At 39.5% G+C, this 14,914-nt stretch overlaps 1 long non-coding RNA gene across 1 annotated transcript in view; it reads right to left on the reverse strand.

Moving 5' to 3' along the window:
* Window positions 1-2,517: 2,517 nt before the first annotated feature.
* The window catches only part of LOC309661629, a 156,800-nt gene continuing 144,403 nt past the window's right edge, over window positions 2,518-14,914 (reverse strand). The window contains exon 2 of the long non-coding RNA XR_014264117.1: window positions 2,518-2,635. This is a non-coding gene — a long non-coding RNA (uncharacterized lncRNA). The remainder of the gene's footprint in view (window positions 2,636-14,914) is intronic.

Raw genomic sequence — 14,914 nt, forward strand, 5'->3', positions numbered from 1 at the left:
ATAGATAGATAGATAGGTAATTGATTGATACATACATATATACATATAAGAGGAGATTTATAAGGAATTGGCTCATGAAATTATGGAGGTTAAGAAGTCCCACAATCTGCCATCTGCCAGCCAGAGAACGAGGAAAGCTGGTGGTGCAACTCAGTCTGAGTCTAGAGGCCCAAGAATCGGGGGGCGGGGGAGGAGGGCAGGGGACGGAGGGGTGCTGGTGGTGTAAGTCCCAGTCTGAGTCTGAAGGCCCAAGAACCAAGAGGTGGGAGAAGATGGATGTCCCAGCTCAAGCAAAAAGAGCAAATTTGCCTTTTCCTCCAATTTTCTTCTATTTAGGATGGCAATGAATTGGATGACGCCTACCCACATTGGTGAGGACAATCTTCATTCAGTCTGCAAATTCAAATGCTCATCTCTTCTGGAAAAATCATCACAGACACACTCAGAAATAATGTTTTAGCAGTTATCTGGGCATCCCTTATCCCAGTCAAGTTGACACATAAAATCAACCGTCATCCTATCTACATATCTATCTATCTATCCTGAAAGAAAAAAATACAAATAGATATGTATTACTAAATGTCAAATACTGCAGTGAATTGGATCCTGCCCAAAGGACCCTTAAAGCTGTTTTCCCAAGAGCTCCATCAATGGTACTTTAAGTGTGGTTGGTGGGCCAGCAGTATCAGCATCCATCTGAGAGCTTTTTAGAGATGCAAGTTCTCAGGCCCCACCCCAGACCTACTGAATCAATAAATGGTGTTGGGAAAACTGGACAACCACATGCAAAAGAATAAAGCTTGACCACTATCTTACACCGTACACAAAAATTAACTCAAAATGGATTAAAGACTTGAACATAAGACCTGAATCCCTTGAAACTCCTAGAAGAAAATCTACATAGTAAACTCCTTGATATAAGTCTTGGTGATAATTTGTTTTGAAGTTTAGTTGATTTACAATATTGCGTTAGTTTCAGGTGTAGAGCAAAGTGATTCAGTTATATATATTTTTTCAGATTATTTTCCATTATAGGTTATTATAAGATATTGAATATAGGTCCATGTGTTGGTGATAATTTTTTAAATATGATACCAAAAGCAAAAGCAACAAAAACAAAAATAAATGTGTGACTACATCATTCTAAAAAGCTTCTGTACAGCAAAGGAAACTATCAACAGAATGAAAAGCAATCTACTGGAAGGGAGAAAATATTTACAAATGATATATCTGATAAGGGGCTAATATCCAAAATATATAAAGAACTCATACAACTCAACATCAAAAAAACAAACAACCCAATTAAAAAGTGAACAGAGGATCTGAATAGACATTTTTCCAAAGATGGCCAACGGGTATATGAAAAGATGCTCAACATCATTAACCATCAGAGAAATGCAAATCAAAACCACAATGAGAGATTGTCTCACACCTGTTAGAATGGCTATTATCAAAAAATAAGAAATAACAAGTATTGGAGAGGACGTGGAGAAAAGGGAACACATGTGCACTCTTGGTGGGAATATAAATTGATGCAGACACTATGGAAACCAGTATGCAGGTTCCTCAAAACATTAAAAATAGAGCCATCATATGATCCAGCAATTCAACTTCAGGGTATTTATCCAAAGAAAACAAAAATATTAACTCAAAAAGATATATGCATTCCCATTTTCATTGTAGCACTATTTACAATAGCCAAGACGCAGAAACAACCTAAGTGTCCATCCATGAATGAATGGATAAAGAAATCGTGTATATTCATACAATGGAATATTATTCAGCCATAAAAAAGAATGAAATCTTGCCACTTGCATCAACATGGATGGACCTCGAGGGCATTATGCTAAGTGAAATAAGTCAGACAGAGAAAGACAAATACTGTATGATCTCTTATATGTGAAACTCAAAAAACAAAAAAACAATAACAAAAACCCATGCTCGTAGATACTGAGAACAGATTGGTGGTTGCCAGAGGGGGTTGGGAGGTGGGAGACAAGGGTAAAGGGGGTCAAAAAGTACAAAGAAAAAATAAATAGAAATTAATTATTTTAAAATTTCAAAAACATATGATCTTTATATCCATATTTCTGAAATTTCATGATCATATGCCCTGAATAGTTCTTTTTTCCAATCATTGTATTAGGTATTCAGTGGCATTTTGCATCAAAAAACTTATGTTCTTCGATTCTGAAATTTTCTGTATAAATCTTTGATAATGTTTCCCCTCATTTTTTTGTTCTTTTTTTCCGGAATGCCTATTATTATTATTTTTTTAACATCTTTATTGGAGTATAATTGCTTTACAATGGTGTGTTAGTTTCTGTTTTATAACAAAGTGAATCAGCTATATGTATACTTATATCCCCATATCCCCTCCCTCTTGCGTCTCCCTCCCACCCTCCATATCCCACCCTTCTAGGTGGTCACAAAGCACTGAGCTGATCTCCCTGTGCTATGAGGCTGCTTCCCACCAGCTATCTATTTTACATTTGGTAGTGTATATATGTCCATGCCACTCTCTCACTTTGTCCCAGCTTATCCTTCCCCCTCCCCATGTCCTCAAGTCCATTCTCTATGTCTGCATCTTTATTCCTGTCCTGCCCCTAGGTTCTTCAGAACCCTTTTTTTTTTTCTTTTTAGATGGAATGCTTATTATTTAAACGTCAGATTTCCATTACCTTCTAACTTCCTTATCTTTCTATCCCACTGTTCACTCCTGGTTTTGTTCTACTTTCTAGAAGTCCTCAAATGTATCCTTTAAATCTTCTGTTGAATTGTGTTTTTCTGCCTTATTTTTATTTTCCATGAGTTAGTACCCTAATAAATGTTTCTTAGGATGCTCTTATTTTTGTTTTATGTATATAAACTGATTATCTTTCTGAGGATATTAATCTCTCTCATATATATATATATATATATATATATATATATATATATATATATATATATATATATATATATCTTTGTGAGCCCTCCATTGAATTTTTTCCCCTCACTTATTTTTCTGTTCATTTGTTCGTTTGGGTTCCTGTCTTAAAATCACCTTTCCTCTTGGTTAGCTCTTTATACTTAAAGGTCAACCACCAAATCCTTACTGGAAGCTCCATGTGCGTGGTTTGTCCAATGATGGGCATTGCTGTAGGATGCTTGGCAGATGCCTAGGACCTCCAGTGCCTATGACTCTTTCCCTGCCAGTGTCCTGGGTGCAAAGCAGGGAATGAAGGCAGGGGAGTCTGGTGGTCAAAATCTAGACTGTCATTTAATCCTGTTTCTGAATGGCCTCAATCCCTTCTTTGGCTGTCAACAAGCACATTTTTATCTGTCACAGTTTCATGTCCTGAATTGTCCTTAGCAAAACTTGGTCAATATCAGTGTGGATACCGTGGAGTTAGGGCAGGCCTGGGAGCCTTATCTTGGGGTAAAAGGAAAAGCATGCCAGAGGGCATCCTGCATTCATTCCAACCCTATTTGGGGGAAGAAGAGGTGCCAGAATATAGAGGCAACAGCAGAAGAGGGTGACATGCAGGTGGCATATGGTGAGAAGGTGCCGCTTTGCCAACTTTTAGGCTCGTCCTCATCCACTCACTTCTAAAAGCCAAGACACTTGAACTTTACTTTTCTCTACTCACTGCTGTCTTACTCTGTCTCTTGGGGCAGTGAAGTGGCAGGGAAGGTGAGCCTAACTCAAGGAGTTTATTCCATGGGAATGTGCCCATCTGGTGGCCTCCTGTGAACAGAAATGTTTGCTGGATGCACCATACAATTGATCACGTACATACAGCTTAGAAATTCTGCTTGTGATCTTCACATTTCATTTACCCAGATAAGGTCATCAAAAATGTCATAATGGATATAAAATCATGTATGTGAAACTTTTGAAAATCGTAAAGCACTATAAAATTTAAAGAATCTTTCATTCAATAAAAAAAGAAACTTCAAAACACAAATATATATATATATTATATATATATATATAGCATAATGGCTAACACTATGGTATAAATGCACTGCAATTTTAAAAAGTGTAATAAACCTTGTGTATTCCAACTATAAAAAGGAATTTTCCCACCCTTCCTCCTATTTCTCTTGGAACATCAGCAAATTGAGTTGCAAGGGAAATATAATGAAATGATTTTAAGTTATCCTGCAGACATGAAGACATGGGAAGTTGGCTATAAAATTACATTTGGGTATTTTTGCTTATTCCCTGTTCAAACTCTGTCCAAAATTTCTCTATGAAATAGGAAACTTTCTTCCCCTTTCTTGCCTCTGCACTCTGCAAGACTCAAGCTAGCTGACCTTTTATTAACTCTCCTCTTCACTCCCCACCCCACCCCCTAAAATACTTAGCAGCACTAGAGACTCATTCTTCATTGCCTGAACTTTAAAAAAAAAAAAAAAATTGAGCCCATAATAAAGAGCTTCCTACCACTGCCAAGTTACACTGTGATCAATCACCAAAAACAGTACATATTCCAAGAGAATAAGTGTCAACAGTTTTAAAGAAAACCAAGATGCATGACCAAATAAATATAATGTATAGCTAGATGTATAGAATCAGACGTGTAATATGAAAGGCAGATGATGTCTTAGGAGTTATCGATTAAACTCCAAATTCAAGTTCGTACGGCATTTTAATAGGAAACATCACAAGCTGTTTTCCTTTTTTTTTTTTTCACTTCTTCCTCCCCTCCTATTCCTCTCTGGATTGAAGGGTGAGAAGTAATAAGAATAGTAATGATGATGTGGATTAAAACCAAAATCACATGCACTGTAGAAGCTAGGGTATGTTCCTCACCTAGAATATCCCAGTATTTCTACTCCTTAGACTTTGAACATGAAACGTATAATCTATATGTCAGTCTCTCTGTTCTGCATCTTGAGTGTAATGTATGGCCCTACAGTCTAAAGGGGATGTTACATGCGTGATACTACAGCACTCAAAGCAAATCTTGTTTAAAAGATATGTGATGGGGTCAAGCTTGAATTATCCAAAGGGACTCAAGAGCACGAACCAAGTTCATAAATGTTTAAGGGAGCCTAGCCTTGAGCTTTCCCATAGAACAAGGGGAAGGGAAAGAGGAATCAAACAAATTCCAGCTAGATAAGCGGTCTGGGGGAAGGACAAGAATAGTGGGAGAGGGAGGAGGGTAGAAGAAAGGAGATCATAAAGCCAGGAAAGGGAAAGGTTCATTAAACTCAAGTCAGAAAGGAAATTGTACAAACAGTTAATAAAGAGAGATCAAAACAAAGGGAGTATGTTCCCAGGACCCTGGGCGAGTCAGCTGATTGTATACATGGTAATGTGAACAAAACAGATAGAGAAAACAGTGGATTGAGCGTTCAAGAGCGTTCAGGGCAGGCGCTTTCTGTTTCAGCATCACTGAAATAGTAAGAGATGCCCCATCGCTGAATCTTCAGTTAAAAAAACAAAAGACTCCATCCTGGACCATGGCAGTTGGGTTCTAAGCGTTGTTCATAAAAGAACTAAACACTTTTTAAGGAAATTTAGCTAATGAGATTAAAGAACAATGTATTCCAGATTGTGTTGTCATTCTTGACCCATTCTGAACTTGTTCTTATTTCTCCTCTGGGTCAAGCAGCTCACTCTCGGCATTTATCAGTAGGATATGAGCACATGCAAAGGTTCAAGGCCAGAATCTGCAGAAAAACCCAAAATGCCCCATTAAAAAATTCTCATGGGAATTCTTTGCAAAATGCATGAACAGGCGTTTAGCAAATGTATGTAGAAAAGAAGATCCACCACATAAGCCAGTCTTCTCTCTGCAGGAAATGATGGTCCAATATCAACAATGTTTCCTGCAGGCTGATCCCTTAGTCACAGGAGTCCAGCTGTTCTTGTTAACAACAAAGGCATGATTTATCTCTCAAGGATGTAAAGGAATGAAAGGCATAACCGAGAAAGTTATGTCTTAAACAGATGGGATGGGTCCCATGGGACAATGACTTTCCCACCATTTAAATCTTCTCCTTTATACATTCTGGTACCAAGCCATATCTCAGGATTGTTCTGGTGTTAAATGCCTCATCACTATCCTGATATTTTACTTTTTTCAGGCTAGTGCTTCCTGTAGTTAACAATTGATTAATTAAATTGCTTTAATTTACAAAGTAAATATTTCTTTTTTGCCAAAGCAAGATTTTTGCCAGATCAACTTGTTTGATTGTATATTGGTTTTCTTGGACGTATATTAATTTGCATGGGTTAAGCCCTATTTCTAAACGGGCTGGATAATTTTTCTGAAACACAGTTCCCAGTCTTGCCTTTCCTTGCCTGTCCCTTTCCAAAAAGAAAAGCTTCAACTGAGATATGATTTCTTGAGGAGGCAGATGAATGCAGGAAACAGGAACTAGGATTCACCCAACTCAAATATCCACACCCAAAGATCCAGCTGATAGAAAGGCCAATGTTTTTATCTCTTCTTTTATAAACCATTGTCAGATGCCTTTTCCCTAACTTACTATAATGCCTCTTTCCAGAATTCAAACAACCAAAAAGTTCAGATAACTGGAATTTTTTTCCATATTTTACTTCAGTAAAAAAGAGGCAAAACAAATAAACAAATGGATAACAGAGACTTGGAGGTTTTTTGTTGTTGTGCTGTTGTTTTTCTACCTAGCGTAGGTTATAGGAACTGTACATATTAGACCAATCGCCTACATCTTATATCCTTATAATAATAATGGTATGTATGTTCAATCATATAATTATATTGAGGCTCTTCATGACAGGAACCATTGAAAAAAGAACAAATTCATTTAATGCTATGTGTACATACTTTATTTGAAAATTTTTTAAACTGGAGATCAATATAACTCTCAATTAACTATAACAAGGACACTTCCTGGTATATACATACTTTATAAGTGGAAAAAGTACTCTAAATTCAGTAACACACACACAGACGCAAAATAGTTTTAACAGGAAAGTAAATTCTGTAGAGAAAATAGAATTTCAATGACCCCATCAGTGAAAGAAGCTAGTCACAGAGGACCACATTTATATGAAATGTGCAGAACATGCAAATCTATAGAGACAAAAAGTAGATTAGCGGTTGTCTAGGGCTGCAGGATGGGGGATGGGAAGGGTAAGGGCAAGTGACTGCTATGGATATGGGATTTCTTTTTTGGGTGATGAGAATATTCTGAACTTGGATTGTGTTGATGGTTGCCCAACTCTGCGAATATCATTTAAAAATCATTGAATTGCTCACTTTAAAAAAGCAAAAGGTATGGCATGTGAATTATATCTCCATAAAACATTTTTTTAAAAATACCCTCTCAGAGGTGGTTTCCCAGAGCTGCCCAACACACGGGTGGGTCAATAAAATCCAACCGAGAGAGCAGCCAACCTTTGGGTGGATCTCCTTTCCCTCACCCTCTCCTCCTCTTTCTTTGTCGGTGATATTTGACTAATCTGTTTCCTTCCCTGCTTTCATCCCGTTGGCTTGGATTGTACTTCGCCATCTGTTCACTAACTTGGCTTTGAATTTCCGGCCCTCCTTAAAATAACATCAAGTGCTCCTTTGAAAATGTCCACTGATCGAAGCCCTGCCTCCTGGATCTCATGCGAAGTCTGACACCTGAGCACATTTTGCAATTCTTGACCAGAACCCCTGAACTCTGCCAAGTTTCCACTGCTTTCTAACCTAAACCTCAGTCTTCTCCCAGAGATGTTAAGTTAGAACCGAGGTAGAGGTTCTGATTGCTGCCAGGCCAGGCTCCTCAAGAAGACTTTGCTGGATCTTGTGGCAGTCACACGAATTTAAATGAAATGTGAAATGTACAGAGACTCACACTGGAGAGCACGCAGGCTTTTTTTAACCATTAAACTGACCTGGATTCTAGTGGGCTTTCCATTTGGAATGGACCATCTTGTCCTCCCTCAGGATGTGGGTTACAGGACAGCAATCCTATCTGGCCCCCTGCATCAGGGATACTCCTGTCCAGCCATCATATTCAAGTAGGCCATGGAAGCACCGCTCCAAATAATCATTATTTACTTAATGTCCATGTTTGGAATGGCTTAGAAAAAGAAGAAGCCCTAAGAGCTTATCTGATCTCATGGAAAGATAGAAATCATACGTGTGGTTTCCTTGGGTTGTTCAGCTTTTCCCAATCTTCCCCACCCCACATTCAGAGCTCCTTTCACCTTCATCTGCAGATTCCCTTCAGGAAGTGGTGCCTAAAGGCACAGCTGAACCACTGAGTTGTCCTGTGGTCTGATTCCCTGAAGCCTTAGATTTTGATTTGAAGAAATTGCTTGAAAGCACTATGTCTTTTTTTCTCACCACTGGCAAATGGCAAAGTTTTCACATCCTGATAGCAATGCTTTTAAGTGAGAAATATAAGAATCAATTTGTCCATTATTCCATTATTCTACCCAAACACTTAATAATTAAGAGACAGACTAGAATACTTCAATTAACTACCTGCAAGGGCTTTTTGTTTTTTTAAAGTTGATTTTGAAGTTACTAAGCTCCCTAGAGCCTAAGAAAAATTCTTTTAGGCACCCACCTGGAAGTTGTCACAATTTGAATGAATGGTTTATTCAAAATGAAATTTAAATTTCTCTATAGCAATTTTAGTTTCATGTAACTTTAAACCTTAGAAATAATTTAGTACAACTCCTTCACCTTACAGATAACAAAAGTAAAACCCAGTGAAAAGAAGTGACTTGCCCAGGTTCATAAATATATGACAAAACTAGGACTAGGAGAAAAAATAAATCCTAAGACTCTTAAAACTGGACCTTCTTTTATTCTATGATCAGGCAATAATTTATGATGATGTGAGCCTTATGAAATTTACACTTGACTCAAAAACTAGAGGGAGGGCAAGGAAGGGATTCAGAAGGGATGGGGAAGAACAAGAGGATCAAACAGCATCTTATTTCTGGCTCCGTGCAATGACTGAAACAGAGAATATTGGGGAGACTATTACTTATCTCCCTAAATCAAAAATAGCGAAGACATCCTGGCAGCTAAAGAAGCTGAAAAACACTGCCCCACACTCAATCCCTGGACACAGAAAGCACACAGCTTACTATGTCAGGACACAAGAAGACTCAAAACAAATCATGACTCATGCCAGCCTTAAACAGTTGTAATCATCTCTTATCTTTGTTTGAATACTACTCTCTTCCACCAAAATAATTATAGCAATTATATGCTCTTGTATTTCATAAACAAATGCAATTTCATCCTCAAAGGATCATCTAATATAAAGGAAATAAAGAATTGCAAGGAAGAAATAAAACACACTACATTTCATTAGACCTATCTCTTGATTTTCCTTAGATTTAATCTAATTTCTCTTGTAGGCCTACTAGAAAATCACTTTCTTCTGTTGGTAGAAATTGCCTGTAACTATGTTCTGGAAATGAGCTATTTCTGGCATTGCTGATCTGTAATTCTGCAGAGCACTTTCATGGGGGCAGAGGGCAACCCAGTGAATCACAGAGACTCTAAGGAGGAAAGCAGAGCGCTATGTCCGAACAAGCTCTTTGCCTGAACAGTTACTGGTCTCCTTGGAGGTATAGCTCGGAATTGAAAGAGAACATTTAGGGAGGTTTAACACAAGACAAGTGGTTTTGGATCAGGAGGACAGTGCCTTCTGGTGATTAGTACAGAGCCTGGGTTACATTTTGGTTCTCTGATTCCTAGCTTGGTGATAGGGGGTAAGTTATTGAACTTCTCTATGAAATGAGACCAGCCGTACTAATGCCATCGGGTTCTTGTGAACATTCAGTGAAGGAAATACATGACTGTACCTAGCCCAGAGCCTACGTGAATTATATCCTCTGTAACAGAGTTCTCGTCTCTTTCCTTAGCTAAGGGAATGGCGGCCTGGCAGTACTGCTGGAGAGAAATGTCGTACCACAAATCCACTCCACTCAGCCTCCGCCTCGAGGATTTTGGAAAGATTGGGCCCAAACAGTAGCTCAGGAAATTGCTGAGGGAGCCTGTCTATCCAACATCAGAACCACAGTTCTTAATGCTATAGACCAGTGTGGACCTTGGCCCAGCAGCATCAGTATCATCCCAGAACTGGATCTCTGGGGGTGGCTCCAAGAATCTGTGATTATGCCAGCTCTCCAGGCGATTCTTCTGCATGCCCCAGTTTATTTATGTATTTATTTTTATTTTTGGCTGTGTTGGGTCTTCATTTCTGTGCAAGGGCTTTCTCTAGTTGGGACGAGCGGGGGCCACTCTTCATCGCGGCGCGCGGGCCTCTCACTATCGCGGCCTCTCTTGTTGCGGAGCACAAGCTCCAGACGCGCAGGCTCAGTAGTTGTGGCTCACGGGCCTAGTTGCTCCACGGCATGTGGGATCTTCCCAGACCAGGGCTTGAACCCATGTCCCCTGCATTGGCAGGCAGATTCTCAACCACTGCGCCACCAGGGAAGCCCTATGCTCCAGTTTAAAAAGCACTGCTCTAAAGAAAGTGTTACCAGCAAACCTGAAAAAAAAAAAAGGAAGACACGGACCAGGGAATCAATGATTTTCAGGGGCCCAAGTCAAAGAGATTTTAAGGAAAGATGGAAGAGCCAACTGGTAGGAAGCTTCCGGGGGAAACTTTTAGAGATCATATGACAATTATCAATTTTACAAATGATTTCATTCACTTAGCAAACACAAATCCACATGGGGCTTATTAATATTCTAAGTAGAAATGAGCCACTGAATTTATTACAGATCGGCTGGGTGGGCTGATCCCCAAGACAAGAAGGGATCAGCTGTAAAATTTTTTAATAAAAAGAGCCCAAGTGCTTATTTTTGGGGACAACAAGTAAAGAGGGAGATGGGAAGATAGCATCTTACTCAACAGCCAGTCCTGGGAGAAAAAGAACCAAGGAATAGAAGCAATCCAATTCTCTAGAGCTTTCAGAATGAAAAAAATATGAGTGAGACGTGGGACTGAAATCCAGCAGCTGAGATGTAACCCATCAGGCCAACTGGCAGAAGGCCCAGCAGCAAGGCACCGTCTTAGGAAGTAAACATCTGCCTGTTTTCACATCTCCACAATATGCTAAACTGTGAGCAAATAGTTGCAGCATTCCGCAAAGATCAGGGACACACAACAGTTAGAAAATTCAGTTGCATGTGTAAATATTGACCTAGCTACTTCCTTGGGGTCTACAAACCTGTTTCATTTTATTGGCAGCAAACTCCATCATTTTAGCAAGCCACTACATTTTACTAGCAGGATGGGGAGGTGGGGGAGAGGGATCACTTAAAGTAACTGGGAAAATACATTACAGGTTTTTAGTAGTAATCCCACCAATGCCTCTGAAACCAGAGGGGAGTGGGGAGGAGCATTCTGAAGTGAGGTGTCAATGCCAGAGAAATTGACATTCTAGTGCTCCATCAGGCTCCCAGATCCTGCAACTTTCCCTACTCAAAGTTAAGGCGTCTTGATGCATTTTCAGGTTGAACCCTTCCCCAGAATCTCAATCCAATACTATCATTAATCAGAAGAAGTTGAAGGGGCTCTAGTTGAGCGTCTCAAGTAGACATGCCTGCCAGGCAATCTATTCCCAGACCTGCCCTGGCTTATAGCCCCAGTAGTACTCATTTACCTTCACCTGGCTCTTGTGGACAGCTCTCTCCTTGTCTGTTATTGCATACCTACTATGCATCCACCTGAGAGCTAGACACAGAAATCCAGACACTTTCTTCAGGAGGCCAGCAGTCTACTTCCTCTAGGAAAATATTCTCAACTTCCTTCCCAGGTAAGAGGGAGAACCTGTGCTCTGGCCTAAGTGGAAATAAAAAACTCAATAGTTTAATAGTTGGGTGAGAAGGATGAAGAGATCTCTAGAAAGTGCAGCAAAATGAATCAAAACAAGAAAAGAAAATACAAGGGGAAAAGATAAGAAAAGTGGTACACCCGTTCTGAAAATCTAATATTGGAATACTAGGTTTCCTGAAAGAGAGGACAAAGGAAAAAATGGAAGGAGAAAATCATCAATTGAAAAACTCAAGAGAATTTCCTAGAATTGAAGAACATGGGTCTGAGTGTCTAGCATGGGGGGTAAAAATAGAGCCACAAAGGCGCATCACTGAGAAACTTTAGAACCCTGAGTGTAAAGAGAAGAGCAAACACAGTTCCAGAGAAAGAAAAAAAAATTCCTCAATATATGGAGGAATCAGAAAGTAAAATAGCCTCAAATGACATAAAAGCAAGTGAAAACTAGAAATTAATGGAGGAATGCCTTCAAAATTCTAAAGGAAAATTATTTCCAGCCTAAATTTCTATTAGCAGCCACGCCATCATTCAAGTGTCAGGACAGAATACAGATATTAAAGATATTCAAGGACTCAAAAAATTTTTTTTCAAGTGGTGAAGGCCTTGGGGTTCAAATAGTGATAAGTACAATTAATTACAAGTAAGCAAATTTCAAACAAGACAACTCCAGGGAATACAGAAGGTTATGCAAAGAAGGAAAAAAATAGGACATGCATAAAATTCATCTATGGATAAAGTACAGAGGTAATAACAACATAAACCTTTCTATTGATCTAACCAAAAGTATAATATAACTATATTGGGAGGTCAGGGAGTTAGGAAAAAAATATGTGAGTGGAATGTGTGTGTGTGTGTGTGTGTGTGTGTGTGTGTGTGTGGTGTGAAGGAAGGGGAAGGAAGAGGGCTAAAATCCTCATCTTCCAACATGAAAAGTCAACAGATAATGTCTAAAACTGGAGGGAAAAATCAAGGAGTAGAAACAGTAGCATATTATTCATGAATACGGAGGAAAATACCAAAACCAAAAATCAGCTAAGGGTTATCAGTGTTTGCTTCTGGGGAGGGGGAAGTGGAGGGGGAGGGAACAAGGAAATCATTTTTCATTACTAATTTTGTAGGCCTTTTTGACTCTTAAAATTATGAGTAATAATAATGTTGATTAAAATAAATGTGGGAATAAGCAACAAGGTCCTACTGAATAGCACAGGGAACTATATTCATTATCCTATAATAAACAATAATGGAAAGGAATATGAAAAAGAATATATATATATGTATAACTGAATCACTTTGCTGTACAGCAGAAACTAACACAACACTGTAAATCAACTCTACTTCAAAAAAATAAATTTTTGAGAATACACAAAAGAAATAAATAAATGTTAAAGAGGCTGAGGCCCAGCACAGCTAAGGAAAGTAGTAGGATAGTATCTGAAGTTAGATAACCTTGATTTGCATCCTACTTCTGCCCCCTCACAAATTACGGGACCTTGGGCATTTTAACCCTTATAAACCTCAGTTCCCTCAACTTAAAATGGGGGTTATAAAAATATTTACATCAGAGTGCAGCTGCAAGGCTTAAGTGATAAAGGGCTAGGAAGTGATTAGCAGTGCCTGGCACATTATAAGGCCTCTTCTTTTCCTTTAACATATATTTAGAGTGCATGCTCTGCATCAAGCGCAGTAAACACTGGGGATGTATCAGTGAATGTAAAAGGTCTCTACCCTCATGGAGCTTCGTAGAATGGGAGAGATAGACACGAAACAATAAAATAATACTAAATTAAAAATTCAGTGCATTAAAAGGGACAAGTGACACGTGCTATGGAATAAAATAGAGCAGGGGAAGGGAGATCCAGACTGCTGGGAAGGGGAAGTGGGATAGTGCTTGCCACTTTAAATAAGTTGGTCAAGAATGACCTCACAAAAAGGTGACTTTTGCGCAAAGACTTGAAGGAGTGGGGAGGCTAAACATTCATATGTTTGGGGAAAAGCATTTGAGGCCAGAAGAAGAGACACCAAGTCTGCGCAAGTGCGTGGCCAGTTAGGGGAAGAGCCAGGAAGCCCATGTGGATGGAGCAGTGAGGGGAGAGCAGCAAGAGATGAGGTCAAAGGGGAAACAGGGCCAGAGAGATCATGTGGAACCTTGATGCTTAAGCAGGACCTTGGCTTTTCTTAGAGTGAAATGAGGGGCCATTGCAGCTACTCCAGCGGGGTGACATGATCTGATTCTCCCTGTGAAAGGATCGCTCTAACTACTGTGTTAGGAAGAGACAAAGCACAGCGGGCCCTTCCCAGGAAGTGGGAAACCAGTAGGAGGTGCCTGCAGTGTTCCAGAAAGAGAAGATGCTAGTGACCCAGACCAGCAGGGTTGGAGAGAAGTGACTGGATTTTCTATGAATAGATTTTGCTATTATCATTTACCCAAGATGACACAACAGGTGAATGGCAGAAGTATGAAGCTACAGCTACAGCTTCCCAGTCTTTTTCTGAATAAAGAGAAACTATAAATGGAAAATCCAAATTGAAATACTTTATTATTTTGTCCTTATGTAGGTTAATAAAATTTGTAAAAGTTGCATTTCCTCTCAGTCATAAAATCTCTGTTATTCTGTAGGCCTTGACATTTGTATACAATGGATGGATCAGTGATTTTTTTAAAGGGGCAATAACAATTGCACACATGACACCCATGTCCATTTCTTTTACTTTGCATAATACCTTGTACAGTAAATATAATTTAGGTATCGCTTTAGGTAAAGATTTATTCATTCATCGAATACTGATAAATAAGCCATGGACTATACCCTCGGCTTGCTTAACAGTGTAGTGAGGGAGAAGAGATGAACATAAAGAACTTAAACAGGGGCTTCCCTGGTGGCACAGTGGTTGAGAATCTGCCTGCCAATGCAGGGAACACGGGTTCGAGCCCTGGTCTGGGAGGATCCCACACGCCGCGGAACAACTAGGCCCATGAGCCACAACTACGGAGACTGCGCGTCTGGAGCTTGTGCTCCGCAACAAGAGAGGCTGCGATAGTGAGAGGCCCGCGCACCGTGATGAAGAGTGGCCCCCGCTTGCTGCAACTAGAGAAAGCCCTTGCACAGAAACGGAGACCCAACACAGCCATAAATAAATA

Source organism: Balaenoptera physalus (genome assembly GCF_965194825.1).
Source record: "Balaenoptera physalus genome assembly, chromosome: 5".
Classification (NCBI taxonomy): domain Eukaryota; kingdom Metazoa; phylum Chordata; class Mammalia; order Artiodactyla; family Balaenopteridae; genus Balaenoptera; species Balaenoptera physalus.